The 19,240-nt window shown below is 35.7% G+C and overlaps 2 protein-coding genes across 10 annotated transcripts in view; one reads left to right on the top strand and one right to left on the bottom strand.

Annotated features, from left to right (window-relative positions):
* The window catches only part of IMMP2L (inner mitochondrial membrane peptidase subunit 2), a 945,432-nt gene that overhangs the window by 509,818 nt on the left and 416,374 nt on the right, over window positions 1-19,240 (top strand). The gene's annotated exons all lie outside the window — the stretch shown is intronic.
* The window catches only part of LRRN3 (leucine rich repeat neuronal 3), a 48,050-nt gene that overhangs the window by 26,713 nt on the left and 2,097 nt on the right, over window positions 1-19,240 (bottom strand). Inside the window, exons 2-3 of one of the 3 annotated variants that reach the window (XM_054495030.1) lie at window positions 10,170-10,268; window positions 6,715-6,838 (exon numbers count right to left, since the gene is read on the bottom strand). The gene's annotated coding sequence lies outside the window, so the exon portion shown is untranslated. Of the gene's footprint in view, window positions 1-821; window positions 925-6,714; window positions 8,243-10,169; window positions 10,269-19,240 lie in introns of those variants that run through there. The other 2 variants (XM_054495031.2, XM_063667727.1) reach the window with 2 other exon arrangements.

Here is a 19,240-nt window from a genome sequence, read left to right as displayed (position 1 = left end):
TCAGCTAGTCACACAACAAATTGACTTGGATGAAGTTTATATCTTACAATGGCATTTTATATATTTTTCATTCAAGAATGACTATGAATAGAGCTTTCAAAGTTTATATGTTCTTAGAGTATGTTTATCTTTCATATATGGCAGTCACCTTGTTTTGCTCTTTCCATTCTGTTCTGTTGCACTTTCTTTTCAGTGCTACAGCATTGTGACCTAGACTCAATTCTCTTTTCTCTTGCTCTATCTTTTTTGTTCTCAATGCCTTGGGCACCTGCAGTTTAAGGTCATTAACCCCTTGGCCTTTGTGGAAATCAAAATATAATCTGTGTAGATATATATTGAAATTATTTCCTGCAACTATTGAAATTTCAATAAAGGTCATTGTGGTTCCATGTATTCTACAGATGTTGTCCATGTATTCTACAGATGTTGAATACTTTTTGTAGAACGTGTTCAGTGTTTGGTATTTCTGAGTGACTGAGTTTTGATAAAAATAGAATTAAACTTAGACCCCATTAACACTCCATATTTCGGAGGCATATAAATATAGCGATACAGTAGACAGACTAATGACATAAAAATCAACATGAATTGTATGTTTGAAAAGTACATGTCTATTTTTAGCATTTTTTTTTCTTAAGAAAGGTAAGCTGAAAATTAGTTGACAATGTTATTTAAATGCTTTGATCTCAACATTATGAGACTATAAATTATAGAACAAATGTTACCCCAAAGAATGAATCCTCTAAAATATTTGCCTCTATTTCATTATAGTCGTTATTAATTTGATAATTTTAGAAAAAAGTTATAAGTCCAAATCAAACCTGTTTATCACAGTGAAAACGAAGTCTCTTAAATGCCTTCTATAGTTAAAATATCTACTATTATTCATGTCACTTGTAAGTGTTGTGAGTCCTGAGCTTCACGTTAGGGGGCTTAATCCCGGGAGAACACATTCTGCTGTTCCTGAAGTCCTGTTTTGTACCAGTTGGGAAACAGTGCCTCTTCCATTGTTCCTCAGGGAATTAGATCCCAGGAGCTTCAGGCCTTTGGAAATAGAGAATGTTGCCTATTGATGCTAACCTTTAATTGATTCAGTGGGCCTTTTTTATGCACACATGCAAAAAGTGGTGATGTTTACACTCCTTCCCTGAATAGAGTAGCTGATTATCTGTGGAATGCTTCACCTCCTGGAAGTAAAACGTGAAATGACAAACTTTAGAAGATTTTTTAAAGGGATTTTTATTCATTTTAAGGTCTATATTACTTTTGACAGACACAGTCTCCCCTAGAAAGGGCTCACAGAATAATGTATGTAAGTTTGCTGGCATTTTGACTTTAGTAGTTTACAAATATACCAGTTTACTTTCAAATTAACTAGTATTTTTATCTTATTTAGTGTGTCATTTTCTACCCAAGACAAACCAGAAAGGAGATGCTAAGGAAGTTGCTTTTATGTTGACACTTGATCCATTGGGGGTTCTTAAGTGACTTTGGAGACTTTGTTCATAATTTTTAGTAACCTGGACAATCCCTAAATAATTTACTCATCTCATTTTATCCAGTTTTTGAGACCTTTGCCAAGTATCTGTTTATCAAAGTGCTAATGGTGTCAGACAAACATATGGATGAGTAGGTAGAACAACATACAGTCTTTTTCTCCAAGAATAGATGTTGGTTGTGGGTTGTTTTTTTTTTTTTTAATTTAACTCAGGCATAGCAATAGCTGTGATTTAAATTAAGAAATAAAGATTTTAATTTGCAAAAATCTATCCAGATATAGTGTGGTATGGTACAAAGGACATAGTTGTTGGAAGGGTAAGATCTAGAGTGGAAGTTCAATAAAAAGGGAACCAACATTTATTACTAACTTCAGAAATGCCAGGGACCAGTGCTGCACCCATATTTTCTTCTACTCTTGGAGTCAGAGACCCTTGCACCTCAACATGCTAGCAAGTCTCTAACCTCACAGAACCTCGTTCTCCTGTCTTAAAGATGTTAATCATCATATCTACCCTGCTTCACCAGATTGTTGTGAGGAGCAAAGTAATTGTTGAAAAATTGCTCTGTAAATGGTAGAGCTTTAAACAAATATTCACAATTATTGTGTTTATATTTTGTATCCTTCTTACAAGTTGAGTCAGTTAATTACTATTATCTTAAGCAAAATTTGGAGAGCACATTTAAAAACAGAGAAATTTGCCCAAAAGAAAGGAATAGGATTGTGATATTAAGGAGATATCATTGCCTACTGGAGCTCTCACTCTGACTCTAGAAATCAAAAAGTAAGTTGGGATGGGGTAGGGGAGGGAGAGAGGGAGAGGGATTGCTGTCCTGATAATATATTTATTGTTTTCCAGTGAGATGTATAAGCAAAGTATGGATCCTGAGAGTGGACACTGTATAAAAAAAAAGGGCACATGTTAAGTGCCTTAAATTATTTACAGTGAAACCAAGTAAAAACAGATGTGGAAAGGCTCTTCAGAATTCTTGGAAAACCTTAAAACTTATAGTGGATGATCAATAGCTGAGTCTCTGTAAGTGAAGGATAGCGGTATTATTATTAACATGTTTTAAAAACAGGGCAAAACTCTAATTTTTATGACTTTACAGAATATGGTAAACTACATTCAAATGATGAATTACGGGTTTGAAGTATTTGGGCATTATATACTTAATAAATAATTGCTGCTTCTATTATTGAATATTGGCTTTTCCTTTTAGAATATTTGATTATCTGAATAAACATTTCTCTTTTTTGCACATATCTGTGAGTTTGGGGGGATTTTTTGCACATAGGAGGTTTTTGAGAAAACATTATTTTTGAAAGACTAAGGAGGCAGAATTTTAATGGAATTCTGGAGGAAGTATTGTAAGGGGTTCTAACCTAGGTCTCTCCAATAAATAGCTGGGTGAATACAAAGTATAATATATTACATTATAACAATTTCAAACCCTTTCAGCCTCAGTTTTTTTCACCTATCAAATGAACATATTAGACTAGCTACTAATGTCTCTTTCAGTTCAAAAATTTTATTCTGTGAAAGCATGTCTCCCCTCTTTATTCCCCGTATACTGAAGCTGTGTCATGTGTTTTTATTAATGGCACCATAGAAAATTCTTCCCTTATTATGGCCTAAAGATGAATTAACATAATAGCAAGCAGGTGTATACAAACTTGACAGTTACGCAAATATAGTAAATGGCCCTGTAGGTACTGTACTTCTTCAGAAAGATTTGAGATGGGCATTAAGTCTTCCTTGTTAATCCTGTATTTAATGACCTCTAAATAGCATCTATTGAGACCTTCCATTCCTTTCAACAAGTTAGAAAAACATTCCGATTTATCCCTGTTCCTTTTTGCCATCCTCTGGCACCAGCTACTGTCTTTATATTAGAATTTGACTTCCTTTTCTTTCACATTGTGGCTAAAGAAATAATTGTTATCATGTTGTACTAGTGACTTCGTAGATGTCTAACAAGACATCACTTTATCAGAAGGAGAGGAGAGGAATTCTCTGAGCTCTGTGCAGGAGCTATGTTCAGTTGTTACACAGTGAAGCTTTCCTACGTACTCATTGCATAGCCAGTATCAGAGAGCTTTATCTTTGACAGCACTGACAAGATGTACTGATGTTTTACCTAGAGTTTACCTGCTTTATTTAGTTTCATGTACCAAAGAGTGATACATAAGTAGCTAAACTCTCAGAACCAGGTCTACATGGAACATTTTAATGTGCTGTACACATGTCTAGTGTTTCTTCAGACTGGCTGGAGCCACATTATTTTAAATCATTTTAGAGGAGCATCCTTACTGAGGCTAGCACTAGCAACTCATTTTTTAGTTTGCTATTAGCTTTCTTTTAATAATCTCCTTCAGATTCACCAACAGATACCTCACCTATGCCCGTTTTCAGGGGCTGCTAATTAAGTAATAACATTTAACTTACATAAGTGTTTTTTTTTTTAAAAACAAAACTCCGGTTATAGAGCTTTCTGATCAACTTAGTTTGTAATAAATACCATAGTGCCATGTTACATAGGAATGTTACACCCTAAAAAAATTCAGACTCGGGGGAAGGAGTGAAACATCAAACCCATCATATGGCAAAAGCAAAAGATGTTAAAAAAAAAAAAAAGAACAAAGAAAGAGTGAAATATAGTTAGTGCATATAAGTTGATCACCTTTTTTGTAGGTCACTAAATTGCTGGCCTAGAAGGCTCGTAGCACCGTTTATTAAGCCATTAACAACAACAACAACCACCTCCAAATAAAAAATTCCACCTACTCATCAGCATTCTAACTCAGCATGTTGCCTGTGACAAGCGACACCCTGAAAAAAATGGTCCTTGGAAGCTTGTCTTGCCAGGAAGCTGCTATTTCTGGTATAGTTACATGATTTGGGGAGACTATGGGTAAATCTTCCAGGCATACACATATGTCCATCACCTGGCATTCGTAGGTGCTGATCAAATCACGAAACTCACTGGCACACACTGAGTGGCAACACTGGGGGCCTGCAGTGTTGGTATTTCTCAGACTCAAGTGGGCACATTACTGATCTCTGTAATCCAGAAAATATGTATGTGAGCTTTACTAAGGTTAAAGAGTGAATCCACTGTTCTTAGGTGTCATCGATTGCAATTTTAAAATAAGGCGGGTTAGATTTAAGAATGTGTATCTGGCATGCAAACTTTCCCTGGAAAAGGTCTAAGAAAAACTGAAATAAATACTGCAATACTACGTTATATAGGAGTTTGAAATCAGAGGGTTGAGTATCTACTTCAAGTCTTTTCCTCTTGGTTAGGAACTTAGGAGGTACCTCAAAATATCAGATCTGGTCTATTTCAAAAGCAGCACTTTTAATAATAGCAGAAAAGCAAATAAAACACCTTTTCCTTTTTGTAATAAATCATTTTGGTTTTTTTATAGATTGCATGTGGCATTTGAGGCAGAGCGAGCGAAGCTGCCAATATTGCAAGCTGATGCTTCAGCACCTTTCATTTTTCTCTCTGAGCAGGAACCCTCTTCTTAAACTTGTTCATTTTACAGAGAGAAAATCGAAGTCACTGGCATATTGTCAGAGCTGCTTTGTTGTCATCATTTACAAAGGTCACTGGAATTAATTGACTTCTTATATTACATATTGTAAACTGACTCATTTTTTGACACATTTATGGGAAAGTGGAAGGATCTAAGTGGCTTGTTATTGTCTTTTTGCCTTGGCTTATATTACAAACTAGGAAACCAATAATAGCTCTGAAATCACAGTTGTGGAAAAAAATAACCCACAGTTTCAAAGAAGCTGACTCTGTTAACTATGTGGTTAGTTGAATTAAAAGAAGGCAGGAGAGAGCTCCAGAAGATGAAATACAAATGCTAGGTTTCTTTTACTGTCTTTCCAGGACCCAGTAAAGAGGGCAGTGAATGTTTCCATGAATATCCTCAATTGGTGTTGTCTGTTCGAAAGCATATTCTAAGTAGCTGGCTTCCGTTTACAAGATTGGAAGTAAAAATTAACCCACACTGAATTCCATGAATCATCAATACATGGATGCTCATAGAGTTTACTGAGAGTAATTCTGTCTCAAAGGCATTGCTTCTGAAACTAAAGATGAGAAATATATCAGTAATATTTATGGTACCAGAGCACACTATTTTCTAGGTAGATATTTTGAAGCTTTACTTCTATTTTTGTTTTCACATTATGCCCTTTTCACTAAATTAGGACGGTTCTACTCATATTCATAGCCTGCTTTCACTGAAATTAGAGGCAGAGAAACAAGGACATATTGTTAAAAATGAATAAATTAGAGCCGAATTAAGCCATCCAGCTCAATAACAGCAAAGGGAATATAGCAGTTGGTTAGAACAAACAATCTTCTTAAATAGGAAATGTACTTTAAAGCCATCCTGCTGTGATCCTGTTAATTACCAAAGAAGATTAGAACTCTTCTGGTTCATGGGATCCTTTTACCTAGTGTGTGGCAGTTCCAGCTGCATTAGCAATCAGACATTTGCACTGTCCCTTCAGACCAGCGAGGGGATGTTATTAAAGGGAAGTCATTTACCCCAGTCTGTAAGATGTAGCCTGGCAGAAATTCAATAACTGTTTGTGATATGCTCATTCCGCTACTCTGCTTAGTGGTTTAGCTCTTAACATACAATGGCATTTGCCTTAATTTGCATCCACTGGGTGAGACAGAATAAAAATGCCCCATTTGGTGGGTTGATTTCAAAACAGAGAATAATGTGTGATCTGCTTTTCACTACAAATAACGTGAAGAAAAAGGAAAATTGCACCCCCTCACCCGTGACTCTCCTTTCCTCTCTCTCTGTCTCCTCTCTGTCTTCTCTCTTCCCCATCTCCTTCTCTCTCCCTCTCCTCCTCTCTTCTCCCCCACTGTTCTCTTCTCTTCTGTCTCCCTCCTTTTTCTCCTCCCCCCAACACTGCTTTTTCTCTCCCACTCACATCCTCTGATGGGCATTCAAGCTAGTAAAATGCATGTTGGAGAATCTCACAAACACAGCTAGGCACACACAGAGCCAGCTGGGTTTTGCATGTGAATTTCTTCTCAAAAGTGCAATAAAAGAAAAATGCTCTTAGAATTCAGACAAGAAGAAGACATCAAAGGAGGATTTAGGTGTAAAAACGTGATCATCGAAGAGACAAGAAATAGAACGTATTTTAAAATATATGTGTATTTTAAACTTACCTTGAAAAGCAGTTTCAGTGCTAGCCCACCTCCGATGTCCCTGCGTGCTGGATTCCTCAGTTCCTTGGTTGAGATAATCACATGGTTGTGTTCTTGCCCGGTATAAATAGGTGCATTTGTGTGTCTGTGTAACAAAGTGTACACAAATATGTACTATAGATATGCACACATGCACGCAATCTTATCTCTGTATTTTAAAATATAAAGGAAAGCAGGAGGCTGCAGCCAGGATTCCTTCTTTTTCCTGGAACTCTTTTTCTCAGTCGGCAGGCTGAGGCTCTCAATCCAGTGAAGAGAGATCCTGTGAACTGGCTTTATTTTTCCTTGTTTCCATGGTGGTTAGTGGTGCATCGTTCACCCGATCAGTTGTCACACTGACATGGTGCTGCCTGCTCAGCGGTCATTAATAACTGAACACCCTCCACTCCCCAGAGAGGAGCCAATCGCTTCAGACAGCCAAGATGTAGCACTCGCAGCTCCTCCAGTCTGGTTGGCTGAAACAAACTGTCTGTTCTATGACACTGCTGCTTAGGATACAAATAAATGAAACAGGCTTGCATATTTTCCTAGGTATCATTTTCCTTCTTTTTTTTTTTTTTTTCCTTTCTGGGGGAATGTTGGGAATTTTTGACAAGTTTTCTCAATTTTAGGTTATCAGTCATTCAGAGAAATATGTGTTCAGTCTGCAAATAGACAGGATACACTACTGATAAAGATTTCCCAAATATTAACAACACCTGGTAGAGACTGAAACCTCCAACTCCATCTCTGAAGTTCAGCAATGACAGCATTATTTAAGAAGAGAAGCTTGCAACTGTTTTGAGTGGCATTTGGTTCTCTATAGATCCTACGTACGTTAGCATATGTGCTTGGTGTTCAATAACACTTTTTTTTTTTTAGCAATGACATTTCTTGTCTGGATTGACCAGATTTTTAAAATAAAGCATATATTTGCCTCTCTGCAATTCACAACATTGGCATTTGAGGGGGTACTTTTTCAAAATATGTATTTCTAATTATTCTCACTGACTTCTCCTTACATGATGTAATAAATCTAGGAGCTACATATGAATGGGTACATGTGTAGGTGGGTTTGTGTATCTGTGAGTGTGTGTGTGTATTTAGGATGTATTTTTTACCACTATGGGGAAATATTTCGATTGTAATAAGTTAAAGTATATAAAAAACTATCTTTATTCTTAGGCCTATTAACTCTGAAAGGATATTTCCCAGGAAAATATACTATATAAGCCGTATATGTAAAACATTTTTAATTACCAGAAATTTGGAAAACACACAAACACATAGCAGTACATATTTCTAAGAGAACATCTATGAAAAATCAAAAAGCAGTTTTAAAAATGAATGTTTTACAACCTTAATTAGTATACTAGAGAAACATCTTGTTGAGGAGAATGGAACATGAGGATTAATATATCAACAGGTCAAAAGCAGGCTAGAGTCATGACTCCAACCCCAGTTTTGAGAGACTACCCTCTAGTGGAGTAAAAAAAAAATGACACTTATCAGATTTAATTTAAAAAAAACCTTCACATCTAATTGCTCCTTAAGTGTTTATTGACATGACATAGACCAATAGTTTGCAGTTATAATAATAATAATAATACCAGGGAAAATTTTAAACAATAGGCTTGTCTTTAAATACTGAATATTTGCACTCTGTAGTTTTCTAGAAACAGTTCTGAAATGCTTTTTTTCTATAAGAATTTATTCAAATGAATCAAAATAAGTTAAAGATAAAAGTAGCATCTCATTTAACCTAATGCTTATTTCAGAATGTTATTGTAAGGTTTTATTCTTTACTGGATACTCTAGTATTTACTCAGAAAGCACTGAGTCAATTCTGCATGTTAGGGATCATGGTTGAGTGTTGGGATGTTGTGTTAGAGTATATTTACATATAATTTAATGTACTTTTAATAATAGTAATAATCATCCTTCTTACCCCTTAATTTTAATCTAGCAAATCTTAATTTCTTTAATATTCCAAATTATTTCAATATTTGCGGGATTTATTTCCACATATGGAAGAATAATCTTAAAATTGTGATAATTATTTGTAAAAAGAGAATTTTTATTTATGCCATGGTATCTTAAGTGATTAATTTTCATTGATTGGTATTGACTGTATAATTGACAAATCCAGTAATCAAACCAATTATAATGCACTCCCATAATGAAGGTAAGTTGTGATAGTCAGATACATGATTAAACTACTTTCTTGGTTTTTAAATGAAACTGCAGTCATACCTAATATTTTAAATTTCAGTCTCTTTCAGAAATCAAGAAAAAAATATTTTCAGTTTTGATTCAGTTAGAATTGTTAAAGGTAGCCATTTATATGTTATCTTACATTATTTCATAGGAAGTTGTTTTAACTAAATGATCACTCTTTTGAAAGTGGGAGATCAGAGTGCTCTTCCTGCAATTGTCCTTTTAATGTAGGTACATGATAAATTTAAAATATTTTATACTTATTTTTATAAATTTAATATCATGGAGCATTAGAAATGAGATTTTAATGTGAAAGAGAAAATGACTCTGGCTTTGGATGAAAAGGATGACGATTCTGTTCTTTGACTGGAATTTCTATCTCGTTCCAAGAGCATCAGCAGCTTTTTAGAATCAGTGTGTGTTTTGGGTGTTTTTTCACTTATCAGGGAGTTCAGTCCTTAACTGTAAATATGAAATGTGGCTCTCTCCAAAGATACATGAAAAAATTATTTTGGTATCACATCTATGTAGTGAAGTAGCATATGAAGACATTACATTGTAATACAGTAAGGATTTTAGGGTTTTTGAATTAATACAATTGTGAGTGATCATCAAATGAGAACCATGGAATCTTAGCACACAGTTGGCACATTAAAGCCAGGATAGAGCCCCTCAGGTATTCCAGGTTTTTTCCACCATATTACCCTATCATCTACTGGATGATTGACAGGTCTCTGCTATTTCTTCTTTTCCTTCTTCTCATTCTTTTCTTCCTTCTTCTTACTCTCCCTCCTTCTCTCCCTTCGTTTTTTTTCTTTAAGTTTCTTCCTTTAGAAGGCACTAAAGCTTCAGAGAAATTTCACATTGCACACCACAGTATTACATGGTTGTACATGTTACCTACATTGTAGGAAATGTCTACAGGGTTTCCTAAATGAATACTGAGTTTTAACGGAAAGGTATTGAAATAGTTTTAAAATATAAATGAATAATTACAACCCTTAAATTATACTGAAAGAGTTTTGCCTTCATTATCAAATAAGAAAATATTGGGGTACAGTAGATACTCACTGACTTAGTGGTTGGGATTTTTAAGTTGTTTATTGCTATTTCATCAAATCCTGGGCTTTATTTGCCCGTGTGCTTTTCTTAGAAAAGTAGCCTGGACAGTCAGTAGAATGTGGGTTGTAGAGCCACAATGCCTGGGTTTGAATCCTTACCTTGCCACTTCTTAGAGACTCTGAGCATCATGTTAAGTATCATCTCTGTTAAGTATCATCTGTGCATCTTGGTTTAAGTATCCTCTCTGCTTTTTTCTCCTAGAATTGTTATGAACATTAAAACAGTTAATATGTATACCAGGTTTAGAAAGTGCTGAAATATAGTAGTCTTGAACAAATGTTTGACATTATTACTGGCATTATTATGGTAGTGGTCATTGTTATCATGGTCATTGTTTTCCTCCTTTAACAAGATATAATCTCTCATTTGACCCACAATAGCACTCTTTATCGCTCTTATTACTTATCATTTTTTTGGTATTATAATTGTTTCTGTAATTTTACCTGTTTCCCCTTTTAGTGTATAAGATTCTCCTAGAGGAAGTATATGTCTTATTACATTTTTAAGCTCCACAATGCATATAAAATGGATAAAATAACATCTGTCAAGCACTAATATATATTTGTATATTATATATATTAACTTCAAAAATATTCTATTCAAATTGGGATTGATATATGAATTATAGCTATTCCAGTTGAATTATAGCTATTCTAGTGTTTCGTTTTTTTTTTTTCTTTTTTTAAGACGAAGTCTTGCTCTATCGCCCAGGCTGGAGTGCAGTGGCACGATCTCGGCTCACCGCAACCAATGCCTTCCGGGTTCAAGCGATTCTCCTGCCTCAGCCTCCCTGGTAGCTGGGACTATAGGTGCATGCCACCATGCCCTGCTAATTTTTTGTATTTTTAGTAGAGATGGAGTTTCACCATGTTATGCAGGATGGTCTCGATCTCCTGACCTCATGATCAGCCCGCCACAGCCTCCCAAAGTGCTGAGATTACAGGCGTGAGCCACCGTGCCTGGCCGAGATAGACATTTTTACCTTCAATTGACAGTGTAGAAACGTTGGCTGAAAGAAGCTAGCTTACTTGCCCAATGTCCCAAAACTATTAAATAATGAGGCTAAAATTTGAACTCAGTTCTGTCTGCTTACAGAGCCAAAGCTCTTTCTACTGCACGAGGTACTCAATATTCACTTGTAAAATAAATGAATGCTTGATGGATGGCTGAGCCAACCAATTCAATATAGTCAGCAACAAGGGATGCCAAAAATAAAATACTATTTTTAAAAAGGAATGAGTTTTATGCACAAGATAGTGGTTGCTTTTATACAGTAGTGGTTGTTCAGGTTTGATGACAGAATTTTTATTGCTGTCATGATTTGAGAAGTAGAACTCTTAAGAAATGCAGTGCCTAGTGGAGAAAATGAGTTGATATGCTCAGAAAGCTAAATACATATGAATGAGTCACTGATGGTGAGGGGCTGATGTTGTGCTAGGAAGGTCTTCAATGACTTTGTCCTTTGTGGTCGAATTCTAATAACAGATTAGTTCTCAATTCAGTTAGAAACATGATGTAAGGTGAGTAGTAGTTCTGACTGTTTGTTAGAATGTTGAACTAAAGCAAGTTGGGTCAGAGTTCTCATTTTCTTTTTCAAAGGAATTTTGGAAAGTAGAATTGGAGAAAAACAGATTCTTATTTACCTATAGGTTCTGTTTTAATTTTTTTTTTTTCTTTATTTTTGAGACAATTCTTGCTCTGTTGCCCAGGCTGGCGTGCAATGGCACGATCATAGTTCACTGCAATAACCTCAAAATCCTGGGCTCAAATGTTCCTCCTACCTCAGCTTCCAGAGTAGCTAGGACCACAGGCACAAGCCACCATACCCTGCTAATTTTTCTTTTTCTTTTCTTTTTTCTTTTTTTTTTTTTCTTTGAGTAGAAATGGGGTCTCTCTATGCTGCCCAGCCTGCTCTCAAGCGAACCTTCCACCTCGGCCTTCCAAATGGCTGGGATTACAGACGTGAGCCACAGTACCAGTCCACGTCTTTTTTTTTAATACTTTCATTTTAAGTTCAGGGGTATATGTGCAGGTTTGTTACAAAGGTAAACATGGGTCATGGGGCGGGGTTTTGTGCATATTATTTCATCACTCACGTATTAACCCTAGTACCCATTAGTTGTTTTTTCTGATCCTCCCCCTCCTCCCACTCTTCACCCTCCAGTAGGCACCAGTGTCTGTTGATTTTTCATCATTTAGCCCCCACTTATAAGTGAGAACATGTGGTATTTGGTTTTCTGTTCCTGCATTAGTTTGCTAAGGATGGTAGCCTCCAGCTGCATCCATGTCCCTGCAACAGACATGATCTTGTTCTTTTTTTAATGGCTGCATAGTATTCCTTGGTGTTTGTGTACCACATTTTCTTTATCCAGTCTATCACTAATGAGTTGACTTCATATATTTGCTGTTGTGAATAGTGCTGCAGTGAACATACTTGTGCATGTGTCTTTATAAAAAGTGGTCAAAGGATATGAACAGACACTTCTCAAAAAAAGAAATACGTGCAGCCAACAATCATGTGAAAAATAGCTCAACATCACTGGTCATTAGAGAAATGGAAATAAAAACCACAATGTGGTACCATCCCACATCAGTCCGAATGGCTACTATTAAAAAAGTCAAAAAACACCTTACTAAGTCCTTACTAGATTAATGGGACGCAAACCCACGAAAATTTAGTTAACAGCTAAATATCCTAATCAACTAGCTTCAATCTACTGACGAGGTTGTGGAGAAAAAGGAACACTTATACACTGTTGGTGGGAGTGTAAATTAGTTCAACTGCTTTGGAAGAGAGTGATTCCACAAAGACCTAAAGGCAGAAATACCATTCGACCCAGCAATCCCATTACTGGGAAGGTCTTACTTTTAATGAAAGATATGAATCATTTGAAGAACAAAAGTAATCTCACTATGCCAAGAAATTCATAATCAAGGATGACATGTCAGAAATCAATGAGACAAATTTTTTTCTCTATCTCTTCTTCAGATTCCTTTATTCTTCCCTATGTTTCTCCTTATATTTCTCTGTAGATCCAAAAAGGTCTGTCATCTTGGCTTTTCTCTATGTCTCTCTCCATTCTTTTCACTCAGGGGATTGACTTTTACTCCTTTTCTAGCGATGTGAAAAATATCTAGCAATATTTTCACAAAATCCATACATATGCTTGTTACTCATACTACAATAACAACAATCATCCCTATCCTGAACCCTAGTCTATCTTTCCTTTTCTGTTCTCCTCATATTAAGTTTCTCAAAAGAGCTATCAATATATGCTACAATCACATCATCACTTTCTACCTACTTTTTCGGTTGACCTTTCTCTGATTTCTAATCCAACCTTGTTACTGAAATTCTGCTTTGGAATCTCAACCAGTGCCCTCCCAATTTGGTTCTTGCACATCAAAGCCTCCTAAGTCATCCTCATGCTTGTCTGCACATTCTGTCTCTTGTCACTGTGGGTTCATCTACCTGTTAAGTATTTATCCTAGGCTTGTTCTTTTGCCTACTGTTCTTTGTATGCTCTCTTAGATAATATTGTCTCTTCTACTATGTAATTACTACTTTCAAACCTATATCACTGCTCTTGCAAGTAAAATTAATCAGTCTCTTTGTCCGTGCATCCATCCATCCATCCATCTATCTTTCTACCTATCAATCCTTCCCTCCAATTGTCTGGTGAATGTCTCTACTTGCGTGATCCCCAGGCACTCTGTACTCTACGTGTCTAAAGCTGACCTCTTAAGTGCTCCCCTAAACTGACTTTCTTCTTTTTTCCTCTCTTTTTTTTTTTTTTTTTTTTTTTTTTATTTCTGCTGCTGCCTAGTTACCTAGAGAACTGCAGGAACTTTGGATCTTGTGCCTCATATCTTGCATTTCACCGTATACAACTTGATTTTACTCTGAAGTTTTCTTAAATTATCTTCTCTGTCTGCTAGATGTTCATCATCTCTTACCTTGGCTGCTGCAATTTCTCCTAACTTCCCTGCTTCCAGTCTCATCTTTTCTAGTTCATCTTTCTTGCTTCTAATCTCATACCTTCTAGTCCATTCTTCCCTTCCTCCACAACACAGTCAGGCTCACACTTGTGTTTAGCAAGGCTGCTTCTTACTGTTCACTCTTCATTCCTCAGTTCAATTATTTCTTGACAGCAAATTTAGTATTTTTGTTGTTATCTTTATTATTGGTATTATTCAGAAAATAGAAATGATTTTCCTTGAGCTATCCACAAACCACAAGGAAATAGATCAGATTTTAAAATATGCGTAGCTGTACAAATGCAGAAATTATGTATGCTGAAATTAAAGTACCTAGAATAATATTAAATAGCATTTGTTGAGTTTAACTATATGCAAGACACTGAAACTTGGTAGACCCTGCACACATGTAGTTTCGTTCTTACGGTACTGTGAGGCAGTCAGGGACTTTCCCCTTTTCACAGAAGAGGAAACTGGGGTTGGTGAACTTCTACAGTTGTCATGCTAGTAAAGAAGGAAAGCTAGAATGCAAGTCAGACTCCAAAGCCAACAGTCTTAAAACTGTATTTTCTTCTCTTCAGTGATCTTTTGAGGCCCTCGTTCTCCTCTTCTTTGCAGGTTTTATAGCTTAACTTTTGCTTCCTATGTTTGCTTATGTGTAACCAGATTGACAAAAAATATTCATGGTAGAAGACTAACAATTTAGCTATACCTCATGTTTTTCAACCCCAAAATGTTTGACAATATTTTTATTCTCCTAATTGGATGATTAACGTAGTGTGAAGGTATCTAGAAATCATTATTCCTCAAAGGCAAACATTATATCAGCTGAGATAATTTTTTATTATTTTCATGTTGGTTTCTATTTTGGGTAGTTGTTGTTATTTGTCTGCCTTTAAGAGTCAATATTTAAGATGAATGACAATTGTATTACCCAGAGAAACCGCTCTTTTTCTAATTATTGTGTCGTCCTGAAACTAAATAACAAAATGGATCGATACACATACATAAAACTTCAACATTGGTATATGAAACTACTTTACTATATTTTAAATATATTTGAGACTACAAAAGGCAACATTTGCACCCTGTTTTAATAGCAGAGTTTCAAAGCTTTATTGAAGATGATTGTTATGCAGAAAACTGGAAAATCAGAAGTAGTAGTCTTTAGGCATAGAAGGAACAAGAATAGGACAGGCTTAGGTTTTTAAGGTAAGGAAATGTAAAATACAATCAAACAAAAGAGCAACACGTGTCTTCTTTTTTTTTTTTTTTGGCAAAATCGCTTATCTTTCTTTCCATTCCATAGACATGATGCAGAAAATGAGCAAATTAACCCTCACCATTAAGAGCACTTCTTACATCCTTAACCTTTTATAAAGGGTACATTTGATTAGAAATGCAATGAATATTCAGTGCTTTGGTCAGTTTAGACTTTGGGGGTGCTCCCCAGCTGTATAATGCTCACTGAGAGCCTATGTGTGAACCACAAGCCCGGGAGAAGCCTGGCTGGCTGAAGGGGCTGTGCTGAAGGCTTTCACATAGTTCCCATTACTAAGGAAACCACTCGTTTTGTCTGAACAGTCTCTGAATAGATGTCTCATTTGAAGTCTAGTGCTCAAAGCATGAGGATTGCATTATGGAGCTGAGAAAGAAATGAGGAGAACAAAAAATGCTTGAAAATGCCAACAAGCATTCACAAAGTGTTGTACTGTAATAACATTCCATGAGACAGAAGGTGCGTTTATTTTTGCCGCATTCCAAGTTATTTTGGTGTTATAAAAGCAAATTCCTTTGCTTGCCCACGTAATCAAAATAAGAAAAGCAGATGTTCTTCTGACCTATTCTTAATTCCTGCTCTTATTAGGGTCTCACTGAGAAGTGTGACATACAGCAAAAGAAGGACAAAATATGGATTCTCATATTAATGTACTTTTGCTCCGTTGTGCTTTATAACTAAATGGTGTAGTATCCCTGTGCCAATAAACAAACACATGTTCAGAGTCAGACCTCAGGATTTGTAGCCTCCAAATGGTTACTGTTAAATTCAGAATGGCTACTGCAAACTGGTGGTTGGTGCTCATTAATGAGCATCCAATTCAGATTTGGAGTGAGAAAACACTGCTTCTAGGAGACTCCTGCTCCACTCTCCAGCTTCTGCCAACCTACAGCAAAGAAAGCAGCTCCTACTTAAAATATCAGGCAATCATTCTTTCTTCCTCACTCTGGAAAGTAGGGTTTGCGGGACTTTGATTACAGTATATTCTTTATCATCCCTCTCCCCGTTTTTGATATGGTCGATGACGTTATTTTAAAAATATACAATTTGCTATGCAGACACCCAGTCAGAGGTTGCCACCTCTACACCCATACAGAAAGTCACGGGAGGAAGTCATTCTTACCTCTGTGTTGAGCTACTTCAATCCTTTCAGCAAATGAGAGATGTATCAACACAGTTAATCCACAAATGCAGAAATTAATAAATATGTATAGATTACTTGTTGTTTTACTTTTTGCTGACTGTCATAGCAGTTAGTGTCTTGCCTGCACAAGAGTCCATGAATGAATGAGATTTTTGAACTCATAGCCCAGAGCTTTAGCACTGCACTAAGGACAGTCCCTCTGTGCACAGGCTGGCCAAGTCTCTCTTTGGAAGACCACTGTTACAAAGAGGTGCTAGCGTGTCTAAAATCTAGAAACAGGCACAATAAGCAAGTACAAGTTTATTTATTTCGTGGATTCTTACAGATTAATACTAAAAAATTATAAATGTGAAACACTAACACAGCATTGTCAGAAGAAAGTCTTTCGTTTGTTTTTACGTTTTCTTTTTTCCTTAAATATATTGGCAGTTTCGCATTTTTAATAAACATATATTTCAAGTAATTGTCTTTTGCAGATTTCTTCCTCAACCAAATTTAAGAGATGCCAAATTCAGTAGAACTGACTAAGGATAAACTAAATAGTTTTCTAGCATTTAATGGGGCATCCCAACACCACTAAAAAGGCCCTAAATTTGAAAGCATGAAAGAAGAAAGTTTATTCATGTGAAAGTACACAAATACTTATCCTATCAATAATATCCTCACTAGTCTGATTACAGGTCTTCAATTCATTTTGAAATGAACAGCCTGAAGCTGCCAGCTGTTTCTGATCTGATGTGCTTATAGAATATTTACTTAGGGTATATATTTAGCAGTTTAGATATCATGGCTGCTGACAAGAAAATCCTTCTAATACTGAAACTTACTATGAAGTTTCTGTTTGTAAAATGGATATATATTTGGTCCCAGATATGTTACCTTGTCAAAATTTGGCAGTGAACAGGATGTCTGCATCTTTGTATTCCTGGTCCTCAGCACAATGTCTAGCATATAGTAAGCATTCAGTAAGAAGAGATTGAACTGAATTGTTTGATGTGAGAAAAATACAACAAAGTCAGCATTTATAAGATGATCCTTAGCCTGACTTAATTGAGTGTAGAATGATGGAAACAGCAAATGTTTAACTGTCTTTGACAATTAGCTAACAAAGTCTAATTTTTCCATGTCCTTTCAATCACTTATAATCTTTTTTGAAATATTCTGTGTGTATACATATACACATATGTAATATATATACACACATATATTATACACACATAATATATAATACACACATGTATATAAGAATATACATATATTTATGTATATGAGAATATACATGTGTATATAAGTATATACATATATGTGTGTGTATGTTTACATATATATGTGATAAAATTGCATTGAAAGGATTGAGTCAAATCTAACAGCCCTTATTTTGTTTCAAGTACAGTGGTTATGTTTGTATTTTATTCTGTTAATGGGAGAGTTTTCAAAATGCCTCCAAGTACCATAGAACATCAGATATTCATTATAATTCTGTTTCTGCCTGCAGCAATAATATCTGCAGTCCACTGTAACAGTCCTACATTTCAATTAACACCAAGCATCATTTTATTTGGAGAAGTAAGTACTGTTTAGAAGACTTAAATTTGTTCATAGAACAAAGAAATTGTGTCTTAGTCCATTTTCTGTTGCTATAACAGAATACCATAGACTGGGTAATTTATAAAGAAATGACATTCTTTTTTTTTTGTAGTTCTGGAGGCTGCGAAGTTCAAGGTAAGGGGCTGCATCTAATAACGACCTTATGACATCACACATGGCAGAGGGCATCACATGGTGAAAGAGCAAGAGCATGCCTGCTCAGCTCTCTCTTTCTCTTCTCATAAAGCTACCAGTCTCATTATGGGAGCTCAGCTCTAATGACTTTATCTAAACCAAATTGCCTCCAAAAGGCCCCACCTCCAAGTGCCATCAGTATATGAATTTGGGGATCAAGCTTTCAACACATGAAGTTTGGGGACACATTCAAACCATAGGAGATTATAATTTGAAGACAAATGGAGACTTTAGTTATTATCCAAATTATTAGTCTATATGTATAATCATAAAGTTAGGAGCTTATTTACTAATTTTAAAATGTTATGGTCTTACTATGCATATGCAAGCATACATGTGCTTTGAATTATGAAGTACCTCATGTGCGATTTGGGACATTGTCTTAAGGCCCAGGTCAAAACTTATCTTCCTAGGGTAGATAAAATTCTCAGAATGATTAAAATATAGTGAACTTGAATATAAGTAAATGCCGATTTGTATAGTATTAGATTTAGTGAATTTAGAAAAAAATTAATGTCATATTTAATTCAATGAAACGTATTGATTTTGATTCCTGCTATGTTATTTAACTAAATTAATATTGGCTTTTAAAATGTTTATTTAAAAAATACCACAATGTAATCCCAGCACTTTCGGAGGTCAAGGCAGGCAGATCACCTCAGACCAGCCTGGCCAACATAGTGAAACCCCGTCTCTACTAAAGATACAAGAATGAGCCATGTGTGGTGGCGCATGTCTGCAGTCCCAGCTACCCAGAGGCTGAGGCAGGAGAATCGCTTAAACCTGGTAGGCGGAGGTTGCAGTGAGCTGAGATCGTGCTATTGCACTTCAGCCTGGGTAACAGAGCAAGATTCCATCTTAAATAAAAAAATAAATAAAAATAAAAAATACCACAGCTTTATTGTAAAAAATTTTGAAAACTCAAAAAGGATCAAGAAATGGGGAAGAAAGCATTTGCACATCAAAGGATATATTGTATATACCAC

This window comes from Pongo pygmaeus, chromosome 6 (assembly GCF_028885625.2).
Source record: "Pongo pygmaeus isolate AG05252 chromosome 6, NHGRI_mPonPyg2-v2.0_pri, whole genome shotgun sequence".
NCBI lineage: Eukaryota > Metazoa > Chordata > Mammalia > Primates > Hominidae > Pongo > Pongo pygmaeus.
This window is presented reverse-complemented; position numbering and strand designations above follow the sequence as displayed.